The 13,122-nt window shown below is 41.6% G+C and overlaps 1 long non-coding RNA gene across 1 annotated transcript; it reads right to left on the bottom strand.

Moving 5' to 3' along the window:
• Nucleotides 1-5,138: 5,138 nt before the first annotated feature.
• Nucleotides 5,139-12,446, bottom strand: LOC115095495. The gene is made up of 4 exons (XR_003857798.1): nucleotides 12,335-12,446; nucleotides 12,101-12,221; nucleotides 5,820-5,963; nucleotides 5,139-5,708 (listed from the first exon to the last, which is right to left on the bottom strand). It is a non-coding gene; the product is annotated as an uncharacterized LOC115095495 (long non-coding RNA).
• Between the last annotated feature and the right edge of the window lie 676 nt (nucleotides 12,447-13,122).

Consider the following 13,122-nt stretch of genomic DNA (forward strand, 5'->3'; position numbering starts at 1 on the left):
TGGGCCAGATACAAGGGAGGTATAATTTATGTAAATGATGATGGCATGTGTATTTCAATATGTAGAACACAAATTGTATTAGTCCGCAAAGGAAACATTTATGTATTTGATTAGTGTTTCCCAGCCCTCTCCTGGGAAACCAGTTGGGTTTTCAGGACTGCCACAAGGAATATGCATAAGATAGATTTCCATACCCTGGGTGTCCAATCTATGCAAATCTACCTCATGCATACTCATTACGGATATCCTGAAAAGCCGTTGGTTAGGTAGGCTTCCAGGAGTGGCTTGGGAAACACAGTATCGGCTTGCAACATTGCTGAATAAAGCTGCAGCCAATTGTACCCCAGCACCTGCTCTATTTTCCCTGATTCATTTGCCCGGTAGCTGCATGCTGCCTGTGCCACCACCGTGGACCTAAGCTGACCTTCGGTTCCCATAGAGGCTCAGCCTTTGCCTGTCCTCTGCCTGGCTGTAGCCAGCACTCTCAATCTCGGGTCCAGGATTTCCTGCTCACACGCCGAGGGCAGACGCTCCTACCTGCCTCCTTGTGTAAGCAGAGACCCTTGATTTTGGAAGTGGATGTAACACAGGTAACATTCATTCACTAGGGCCTGTGGACAAGGAAGGGAGACGGCTGTCACAGTAACTGTGGTACAGGCTGCCTTATGTCTCCCAGGTCTGAATCAGTAAGAAAACCTCAATCATACAAAGCAATGCTACCAAAATAAGGGAGAAAGGAAAACGAAGCATGAAACTCAAGACAAAAACACACACGAGCTGAATCCCTGTCCCATTTAGTGAGCCCGGCACACCAGTCCAGAAGGAACATGCACACGGCCGTATCCAGAACCTGAAGCAAAAGGCCAGTGATAAATAGCTGCGTTTTCCAGTAACCTCTGACTTGAGCTTCTCTATATTGACCAAAACATGTGTCCTTGTCTTCATAACATAGCCAGGACCCCAGTTGGCATTCAAACAAAATAATCCTTCCCTCGCCTCATCCCAAAAAAGTAGAAGCACACAGTCTCAGAAAGCATTAAAAAAAAAAAAAAAAAAAAAGTCAAAATTGCACAGAGCATTATCCTCACCATTGTTTTAAGCTCCTCCCAGCTATCTCCCAAATCGCTGTTACTCCTTTACAATCCTGTTTTATACAATGCTCAGAAATGGAGGGAAAAGGGAAGAACAGCTTCTGGCCGATGCAATAACCCACGCAAAACACAACCCCTTATTCTATAAGGGGATTAGCGCTTCCAAAACGCACATTCAATCCCCCTCCCCCATGAAGCTAATAGCACTCATCAACATGCATTTGCAAGCGATGAGTGCTATTAGCTATTCTCCCTCGATGCACACAAATTTTAAAAAGTGCGGCAGATGGAGCAGGCGTTAATTTCTGTACTTCCTCAGACTTAATATCGTGGCGATATTAATTCAGAGAAGAAAAAAAAAAAAAGGACGAGAATGTAAAAAAAAAAAAAAAAAAAGGGACGCTGGTAAAATTGAGCATCCATTTTCCTAACCCGCTGACAGCCACCTCTCCTGGGCGCCCGATGCTGAGGAGGTGCTAGGGACGCACAGTTTCCCCTAGCACCTCCTTTTTACCATGGCAGCAGATTTAAATATTGAATTGGATGCCCCAGAGAGGTGGATCGGCGCACGTTAGAAGAGCAGGCGCTCAATCATGAGCGCCCGTTTTCCCCGCACCAATATTGCATCGGCCTTCTGTGTCTATGAACAGACAACATACGTCAGGCTAGGTATTATAGGCAGGACTTTCTGGGACCTGCCCGTTTCCGTAATAATCAGCTCACCCCGCACTTCTCCACACCAGCACACGTGGTATAGCCACGCTAGAAGAGGAGAGAGAAAAGGACAGGAAATAGTCTGTTTGCTCTCAACTGCCGGTCTTTCTACATACTTCAAATGGAAAATGAACTATAATGGCCAAGTGGACGCCGTCCAGCCAGGCAGGAAAAAAAATTCACTGGCGTGTGTGCAGACAGCAAAAGACACATGCTGGGCTGCATAGAGAGAGGAATATCGAGTAAGAAAAGGGAAGTGATTATTCCCTTGTACAGGTCCTTGGTGAGGCCTCACCTGGAGTACTGTGTTCAGTTCTGGAGACCGTACCTTCAAAAAGACAAAGACAAGATGGAGGCGGTACAGAGAAGGGCGACCAGGAAGGTGGAGGATCTTCATCGGATGACGTACGAGGAGAGATTGAAGAATCTAAATATGTACACCCTGGAGGAAAGGAGGAGCAGAGGTGATATGATACAGACTTTCAGATACTTGAAAGGTGTTAATGATCAAAAGACAACGACAAACCTTTTCCGAAGGAAAAAAATCAGCAGAACCAGGGGTCACGATTTGAAGCTCCAGGGAGGAAGATTCAGAACCAATGTCAGGAAGTATTTCTTCACGGAGAGGGTGGTGGATGCCTGGAATGCCCTTCCGGAGGATGTGGTGAAGACCAGAACTGTGAAGGACTTCAAAGGGGCGTGGGATAAACACTGTGGATCCATAAAGTCAAGAGGCTGCCAATGAAGAGTGGGTGACTCGCCAGAATGATGGCTACTGCCTGGAGTCAATACCCTTATTAAATAAACATACACAGGCTTACGGTGACTCCAACATCGCTCTAAGCTTCAACAGCAAGAGGAAATGTGGAAAAAAGGATTCACACTCAAAGAGGGGAGTAGCTGGCTTGTTACGGCGGTTACTACCCCAAATCAAATAAGCCTGATACTTCACTTTCAATGCATATACAGCAAAGTTCTCTGATTCAACGGCAGGGAAGAAGAAAAACTGATACTTCACACATCCAGCAGAGCTCTCTGCTTCAACGGCAGGGGAGAAGAAAAGAGGGTTCGCACTCACAAAGCGGGGAGTAGCTGGCTTGTTACGGCGGTTACTACCCCAAACCAAATGTGCCTGATACTTCACTTTCGATGCACATCCAGCATGGCTCTCTGCTTCAACGGCATGGGAGAAGACTTATACGTCACGCATATCCAGCATAGCTCCCTGCTTCAACGGCAGGGGAGAAGAAAAACAACCAATAAGGGCTAATAACATAGTCTGGGTAAAACAAATAAGCATGGGTGCAGCTTGCTTATTGCGGCGGCTACTACCCCTAACGAATCAAGCTAGATATTTCACTTGGATGCAGCTCCATCACTGCTCTCTACATTAAAGGTGGGGGTGGAAGGGAAATAGAACCAAGAGCTAAGAGAAACAGATAAGTATGAGAGAAAATATGTGTGAAGCTTGCTGGGCAGACTAGATGGGCCATTTGGTCTTCTTCTGCCGTCATTTCTATGTTTCTATATATGTATTATTGTAGCTGCTCTTTCACAGAACCCTCCTAGTGAAAGAGCTAGGAAATAAGGATTAATAAACAAAAACCCGTAAGATGCATTAAAGCTAGTCCAATAAAAAGAGAGCATCTCTTAATTAGCTTTCAGGAGTCCAAACAGAACAAGCAGGTCAGAGCGAGAGATGGTCTTGCCAGAAAATGCAAGTGAATGATAAACTACATACCAATGGTAGTGTGAAAGGCGGGTGGGGTGTGCGACTGACGTGTTAGAATCAGAAGAAGGTGACAGAGGCAGAAGGATTATTTCTGGTAACCAGTTAAAAAAAAACACACATCTCAAATTTCTGATTACTTTTATGTGCATTCCAACGTGTTTGACTATTTTAACATCAAATGACTTACATTTCTGGGTTGTTCTGAATTTCCCGTTTGGTCATTGAGGCAGTGGTCTGCTTCTGAGAAATGTTCCCCCCCCTCTGGAGTTGTCACCTTAGACTTTTCTATGACTCTGATGTGTAATTTTTAAGGGTGTGCACAGAAGAAAAATAGTTTTGTTTTTATTTCGTTTTGTTTTCAAAACTACATCATTTCTGCTGTGTCATTTTTAGCGCATGCTATTTAGTTAAGAGGGGTTTATTTTTGTGATGTTTCAATTAGGAAATGAAAAAATGAAGTGGATATGTTATTTACATTTTAAAATGAAAGCACATCCCTAGTTATTTGTGTATATGTAAGTTTATTCTCTAACTTTTGAAATGGAACATGCCTTTTCACACTTTCTGTATCGCATAACATGCACTATATTATAGCGTTTCCCAACCAGTGGGCCTTCAGACCCGATCAGCTGTGCCACGCAAAAGTCACCACTGCCTCATGCTCAGATACACACCAATCAGTATGAAGCGACACCAGTAGTGGCTCTAGGGCCCTGCGCATGGAACAGGTTGGCAGTCTTTGAAATTCCACGCGCAGGTCCCCAGATGCAGGCAGAGCTCTGGAGTCTCAATGCATGAACGAGACGATGGTGCAGGGAAGAGGGATTCAGTTTTTAGGGAACTGAAAGCTTTGGGGGGGGGGGGGGGGGAAGAGAGAATCTTTTCCAAATGGAGGGGCTCCACATTAACCAGGGTGGAACCAGGCTGCTGGCGCTAACTTTTTACAAAGGAGATAGAGCAGCTTTTAAACTAGAACAAGGGGGGACGCAGACAGTCACTCAGCAGCGCATGGTTCAGAGGGAGCTATCTTCAAAGGATACTAATGATGCATTAGAATTAGGGCATCCCAACAGAGAGGTTCCGATAAAAGCAAAAGTAGTCCATGTGTTTATAAGTAAAGAATCGCCTGAGCTAAAAGATTTCAATTTATCCCTGTCAACTGAAAAGCAGGCTCTTAATACAAAAAAACCCCAACACACTTTGAAATGTCTGTATGCCAATGCCAGAAGTCTAAGAAGTAAGATGGGAGAGTTAGAGTGTATAGCAGTGAATGATGAGATAGACACTATTGGCATCTCAGACATGGTGGAAGGAGGATAACCAATGGGATAGTGCTATATACCAGGTTACAAATTATATCGCGATGATAGGGAGGATCAACTTGGTGGGATAGTGGCGATTTATGTCCGGGATGGTATAGAATTCAACAGGATAAAGATCCTGCAAGAGACTAAATACACAGTAGAATGTTTATAGGTAGAAATTTCATGTGTGTTGGGGAAGAGTATAGCAATAGGAGTATAATACCGTCTACCTGGCCAAAATGATAAGACGGACAATGAAATGCTAAGAGAAATTAGGGAAGCTAACCAATTTGGCAGTGCAGTAACAATGGGAGATTTTAATTAACGTAAACCAATATATATTGGCTAACAAACTACTGCCCCAGAAAAATATCTCAATACCACATTAAGGGGAAGTGTACAATCAGTTTCAAAAAACATCAAATGTACAATCATAAAAAAAAATTTGTATTTACTTAAACACCTTATAATTTAAATCAAATTAACTATACTTGTAGACAAATGTAAAGAGATTTAAGTGTACATCAAAAACATGTAGAACATATATATACATAAAAAAGTGCCAATCATCATACATACATACCACACGCATACTATATAAAAACTAAATAGAAAAAGTCCAACAACAGATATTACTGGATTTGTAGATGTGAAGATATTAAAATGTGAATTCCTCCTAAAGGAACAGTCAGATCTTCAAATCGCGAATTCCTGCTATATGGACGATCAGATCTTCAGTTTACCCCATAGATCGTCATATGGGAGATCGTCCCTAAATAAATATGCTGAAAATATAATCCTTCACTGAAATCAGAAATCCCGACTAGGGCCCAAGTTTCACCTCCAAAAAGAGGCTGCTTCAGGGAACTGAAATATAAAGAAATATAGATAAATAACCAAAAACATTTTATTTTTATAATTTATTCTTTATATTTTAATATTTTCTCACCCCCCCCCAAAAAAAATGTTTTCACTCACCAACTAGCAACAATCTTACGTCAGAGAAAAAGCAAAAAGAATATCTGAAGTGAATCAAACAGGAAGCATTTGAAATTCAATTTTACACAGTTACTCCCAATCGGTATGGGTCTTTGTTACATGCCTTGGCTGTGCTGAAGCTTCCTATAGAAGATACAAACAGAAAATACTTCACACAATTCAATCACATACATTTTGACAAACCACCACAAAATCCCTAATTCAAAAACTAGCCCTTTGGCCAGAACACAAATTAATTTTATCGCTCAAGGTAATAAGCCAGTGCGATGAAAAGGCAATCACACTATCTCACTAAACATTAAGTAAACCGATGTGATACCCTCGGGTGAATATCGGTATATAAAAACAGATAAGAAATTAAAAAAAAAATTCAGAGAACTAGAGACACTGTTTACTAAAGTAGGAAAGTTAAAAAAAAAAACCAACAAAAAAAACACCAAACTTGAAATCAGTGATAACTGGGCTTATTATTATCCTAAGAGAATACAGATAAAACTATTGAAGGGCCTTATCCATAAATGATATATCCATATGAAAAACACATGATAGCTCTGTTAGATATTATTTATATAAAATGGCGTGCTAACCTAATTGAAGTAACCCACCTTTTACAAAAAGAACCTCATATGACCGTGTACAGCATGCACAAAATTATTTCAATATTCTTAGTGGAACGAAGGATTTGGTGAAAGAGGTAATAATGGTGGGGCTACTTGGCAATAGTGATCATAACGTGATCAAATTTGAATTACTTACTAGTAGGGGGACAATAAGTAAATCTATAGCTCTATCACTAAACTTTCAAAAGGGAAACTTTGATAAGATGAGAAAAATAGTGTATATCAAGCTTGAGCATTTTTAAGAATACCATCTTAGAAGCACAGTCCAAATGTATTCCACGCATTAAGAAAGGTGGAAAAAGGTCATACAATTGCTGGCATGGTTAAAAGGAGAGGTGAAAGGAGGCTATTGTAGTCAAAAGAACTTCCTCATAAATTAAAAGAAGGATCCATGTGAAGAAAATAGAAAAAAGCATAACATAAAATCATTGTTAAGACAGTCTAAGAGAGTTTGAAAAGAAGTTGACTGCAGAGGCAAACACTCATAATAAAAACTTTTAAAAATATATCTGAAGCAGAAAATCTGCGAGGGAGTCAGTTGGACTGTTAGAGGATCGAGGGATTAAAGGGGCACTGAGGGAAGATAAGGCCATCACAAAAAGACTAAATGAATTCTTTGCTTTGGCATTTACTAATGATGATCTTGGTTAGATACCTATTCTGGAGACTGATTTCAAGGGTGATGATTCAGATGAACTGAACCAAATCACAGTAAACCTGGAAGATGTAGTAGGCAAGATTGACAAACTTGAATTGCAAATCACCTGGACCAGATGGCATGCACTCCAGAGTTTTGAAAGAATTAAAAAATGAAATTTCAGACCTGCTGCAAGTAATTTGTAATCTATCATTAAAATTGTCCTTTGTATCTGAAGACTGGAGGGTGGCCATTCTAACTCTGATATTTAAAAAGGTCTTCAGGGGTGATCCAAGAAACTACAGACCAGTGAGCCTGATGTTCGTGCAGCGAAAAATTGTGAAAACTATTCTAAAGAAAAAAATCACAGAACATATAGATGAACATGGTTTAATGGGACACAGCCAGCATTAAGTTACCCAAGGGAAGTCTTGCCTTACAAATCTGCTACATTTTTTTAAAGGGCTAATAAATATGTGGAAAAAGATGATACAGTGTATTTGGATTTTCAGAAGGTGTTTGACAAAGTCCCTCATGAGAGGCTTCTAAGAAAATTTAAGAGTCATGGAATAGGAGACAATATCCTTTTGTGGATTGCAAACCGGTTAAGACAGAAAACAGAGAAGGATTAAATGATCAGGTTTCTCAGTGGAAAAAGATAAACAGTAAAGTGCCTCAGGGACCTATACTTGGACCAGTGTTTTTTTAATATATTTATAAAAGATCTGGCAAGGTGTATGACAAACGAGGTGATCAAATTTGCAGATGACAAAATTATTCAGAGTAGTTAAATCTCAAGCAGATAGTAATAAATTGCAAGAGGTCCTTGCTAGACTGGAAGATTGGGTGTCTAAATGGCAGATGAAATTTAATGTGGACAAGTGCAAGATGATGCATATAGGGAAAAATAACCCATGCTGGACTTACACAATGTTAGGTTTCATATTAAAGTTTACCACCCAGGGAAAAAATCTAGGCGTCATAGTGGATGATACATTGAAATTGTCAGCTCAGTTTGCTACGGTGGTCAAATAAGCAAATTATTAGGAAGGGAATGGTGAATAAAACAGAGAATGTCATAATGCCTCTGTATATCTCCATGATGAGACTGCACCTTGAGTATTGTATGCAATTCTGGTTGCCGCATCTCAGCTCCGATTGAGGCGGAGGAGGTATGTGATGAAGCATCAAAACGATTCATAGACTGATCAAAGAAGATGAAATATGCATTCTTCCACATCTAGAAATGGCCTTGGATAACTATCATAGTAACATAGTAATGACGGCATAAAAAGACCAAAATGGTCCATCTAGTCTGCCCAGCAAGCTTCCCAAGGTAGTAACTGCTGCTCCGTGCAGGTTACCCCCACGTATCATCTTCAGTCGGTTGAAAAGGTTTTAATATTTGTATATAATTGTGTAGATGTTGCACCATGTAAAACTGGTGAGCAGAGATAGTGCATTTAGCATGGAGTTCTGAAAAACTTCTTTTCCGAAGCTGTCAAGCAGCCTGGAATCTTTCCCTGGAGACGTATTGTAATACATTTTTTTTTGCTTTTTTCAGGGCGGATTCCATGACAACCAAATGGTGAAGCAATTGGATTTCTCCAAATCCTGATGATTTCTGTACTCTATACTTGAGATCCAAGTTTCCTGCCGCAGGGGCACAAGAGATGACTTTTCACACATTCTCATCTACAATTGTTGCAGAATGGTGTGAACTGGAATTGCCACTGGTTCGGACGGACTGTCCATCATTTGAAGGAGACCAAAGACCTCTGTTAAATGGTCTTTATCCTTGTGTACACTCACTCTGAGCATTTTTCCCCAATGTATCCAAAGTTTTGAATAAGGTAAGGTCTTCTGGAGTAGAAGTAGGCTGTAGAGGATCCGGCAGTAGGTCAGAGGGTAGTCCTGTCAATCTAGGACCCAATGATGAAGGTGGTGAATCAGAGGGGTCCTTCAGTTGACTTGGAGGGGAATAGCTCTGGTCTGCAGCCTCAGAGTGATTGGATACTGCTGCAATCAAATGAGATGATGACCCTCTCAGCAGAAGTTTTGATAATGTATTTATCCTTATAGGAGATACTGGGACTCTGTCCTGTGAGAATGCCACAGCAATACTGGAGAGGAGAACATAGAGAGAGTACCTTCCCTTTTCTTTAGGTAAAGAAAAGTCTTCACTGCTACTTGGTCAAGTGACAGACATTTCTTCTGATGTGTTGTGGGCGGTGGAACATCCTCTTCAGAAACCAAGTCGGGCTCCTGACTTTGAACGGGAGGTCTGTCTGAGGTAAGTGGCACCAAACGACATATTGGATCCGGCATTTCTAAGCATAAACCTTCTGCTGGTTATTTTAAAGGAGTAAGAGATCTAGTGATCAGAGGGGGTAGAGGCAGTGCATCACCCTCTGCTCCAATCTTGGGTGACCAGCATAAAGTTGTATCAGTAGTTCAACACAATGTGTACAGTGTGGAGCGCCATGCATCATCTGATGTATCAATGTAGTTGAGGCTTTTTGCTTTGTTGGTGTTGAAGACTTATGTTTCGATGGTGCCCAATGCTTCAAAGTCCTTAAGGTTGCAGGACTTGAAGTCATTGAGTAGCCCTGCTTAGAGTGCATTAGTATTGATGGCACCAAGCAGGAGTGCATTGATGATACATCGAATTTCAGTGCCATCAACGTATGCATCAATGACACAGCAGCACCATGTGAACCGTGCAAAGAAGTGCTATGCATCACTGGTGCCGATGCACTGTACATCAGCCATTCACCATATGCTTTGTTGATGGTGCCAATGATCTGTGTATTGCCAGCACCAGGGCTCCATCCATCGGGGTGCCAATGCACTGTGTGTCAATGGTGCCGATGCACTGTGCTTGGAAAATCTGTGCATAAAGACGGAAGCCAAAGACGACTGATGCTTTTTTGATGCTGGTTGCTCTGACAGTTCTGCAGAGTGACACTGCTTTTTCGATGCAGGGTGGTCAGCACTATTTGACCCCAATTCTTTGGCCCGTCTTACAGACAAAGGGATTTTTGAGGAGCTCCCGCTCAGCTCTCTTCCCAGTGAGGCTGACTATACTGCACTGCGGGAGGAAGACCAACTGTGACTTCAAAGAAACATTTATTTGTTTGTTTATAGAATTTATATTCTGCAAGCTCTCAGCATTGCTGTCTGATACGAAGTACAGCAAACTTTTTCATTTTGTATACCCTGGCGTATTAAATACATGGGGACATCCATCACAATTATAGCAGTTTGCCTAGTTGTGATCTGGGCCCAGATAACGGTAACATGGGTTGAGCCCATCCATAAGGGACATTAACTTGCCTCAAATGCAATTCTTAAAACCACTCACTGTTGGCTTCTTTTTGCTGGACATTTTAAGACTGCATGTAAACTCTTCTTTTTATTTATTTATTTATTTGTTTTTGGCAACACTGAAAAGTGCTGTTGTGGGTTCAGCTGAGGCAGTGAGGCAACCAAGAAGTGAAAAACAAATGAAAATGTAAAAAAAAATAGAAGAAATGAATGAAAAATATATGGAGAGATTGAGTACATGTCCATACTGTGCTCAGACCAAACTTATAAAAACATAGCATGACAGCAGAAAAAGATGGCATGGCCCATCCACACAATGAACTTAGCTTTATAATTGCCATCACTGAGGAGGGCTCATGAGGCAACGCCCTCACAGGAATTCCTGCATGTGCTCAGAGCTAAAAGCTCTACTAGCTACAAGAAATGAGTCTGTTCGGTGCAATCGGATGATGTCATCGCATATGTCATAAAGTCAGCTCTGCTTATCGACAGAAATTAATGTGAAAGGGTTTCTGAAGTATGCAGCCACTTTTAATATGTCTATTAACAGTTTTATTATTGCACCGTAGCAGGGGAGGAGCCAGGCACAAGGAGGTGACAATGTCTGGACAGAGTTCAACAGAGTCAATGGCAGAGCTAAGGAGAGGTATGAATGCTTTTCCTGATGGTATCATGGTTTCTGCTTATTTAAAAAAGTAACAGGTAACTGCTTGGGATAAAGTGAAGTCCTCTCTCTCTTCCCCTCCCGTCGTCTCTGTATTTCTCTCTCTTGCCCTTTCTCTTCTCCCTCTTTAGCCTTGTCTCCATATTTCTCTCATCCTGTATCTCCCTCTTGCTCTCTGTGTCCATCTCTATAATTTGTCTCTTGCTCTCTCCTTCCCATCTCTTCTCCCTTTCTCCTTCCTCTGTCTCAACCCTTCCCAGCTCCCCCTCCCTGTTTCTTTTCTTTCTTAGTGCTGCTGCACAGCTCTAACAAGAATAAAAGGTCATTCTCCAGAGGGAATAACAGAAGGAAAAGCCATTATCAGATGGTAAACTGCCTTTCAAATGAGCCACTGATTGAAAAGAGTATTCATTTTCTAGCAGAACGCTGCAGCTGCTTTGACGCAGAGCAGAGGCTGAAAAACAAAACCTGAACTGGATTCTATTGGGTAGTATATATTTCACCATGCTGGGGAACCTACCTTTGATCAGGGCAAGATAACTCCAAGCCCTCCTTCCTTCCCCAGTGCTCCCACCCTAAGACAGCATAGCACTTGCTGAGGCCAATGTGACTCGTTCTGGAACGGAAGTAGTGGCGACGTGGACACTCATGATATATGGAATGCATTGCTCTCCCACTCCACGCCTGTACAGCGTTGCCAGAGTTCTTCTGTGTACCACTGGGCATTGCTGTTCTTAAAAAACATCTGTGGGCAGGGAATATTTTATAGCAAAATATTTGAGTAGCACTCTTTGCGGCAAAACTGAGTTTAGCGATTTTAAAATAGAATTATTTAGTAAACATTTTTCTACCCTTTCTGTATTAGATGGAGGCAAAGCAAAAGCCTAAGTTCTATTTTCTTCATTTTTTCCCCTCTTGAAAACCTTAACTTTTGTCCTTTGTTTACAGTTTGATGTCATCTTTTTCTCCCCTATCTGTGGGAAAGATGGTATTTCTTAAAGGTTGCACTTACCTGTGCGCTAAAGCACAATGGGTTGTGCCTCAAATGTAAGACTTCCTGTTCTGGGTCAGAGTTGAGGGTTGTTTTGAGCTGAATAAAGAGCCTCGTTAACCACTTGTGTCATTGCTTCACTCTAAGAAAAATAACACATTGTGTCAGGCGCAAAGTTGAATGCCCAGGCTGGTGAGCTTGTCCGCTAAAGAATAAAGTAGGATGGAAGGTAGTCTACAAGAAAATATAACTTACTGTAAACCCAGTAGTAGAAATGAGTCTGTTCCACATGGCATAGCATGGCTAGTGTGGCAACTTCAGTACGGTAGAGCAGCCAGCAGGAAAGAATACCCCCTTCTGTTGAAAAAAAAATGTAGCTGATAGCAGCAACACGGGTACTCTGAAACAAAGCTGGAGTCTACATGAAACTCTGAAGGATCCTGGCAGTGCTTTCAGCAAAGATTCCTGCTGTATCTAAGAGCCACTGGATGTCATGAAGGAGATAAGCAAAAAATAGCTCTCTTTAGGACAGTAGCTGGAGCAGGCACTCTGGACGAGTTCAATATTTTGACATTTACACAAGAAAAAAACCCAAAAGGTTCCAGTTGGTACCGAAAAAATGTGACGCCTACTGTGCGCCATGAAAAAAAAAAATGTGACGTACAAAAGATACACCTTCCGATCACAACTAAAGAAGGAATCCGAGACAACTGACCTCAAATTAAAGATCAAGTTCTGTGATCTTGGCACGCTGATGGACTCACAGATTAAGGACCAAAATTGTCTGGGTGATAAGAAATAAAAGAGTGCAAGAGTGCTAATCTGTCACTGGAGAAGGTGGTTGATATATGCCAAGCCCTCATACTCAAATAAAGGTAATGGCAGTGGCAGTGATAGTGACCAGAGACAAAGGACTAAGCATATGGCACACTGGGTTCAGACATGCACATGAATCTAACTCTCAGATAGGAAGCAGTGGTAAGCAGAAACGTTCAAAGCCAGTGTAAGTTGTGTCTAAACGCTGCAGGCGATGCAGCATAAAA

Source organism: Rhinatrema bivittatum, chromosome 7 (assembly GCF_901001135.1).
Source record: "Rhinatrema bivittatum chromosome 7, aRhiBiv1.1, whole genome shotgun sequence".
Lineage (NCBI taxonomy): Eukaryota > Metazoa > Chordata > Amphibia > Gymnophiona > Rhinatrematidae > Rhinatrema > Rhinatrema bivittatum.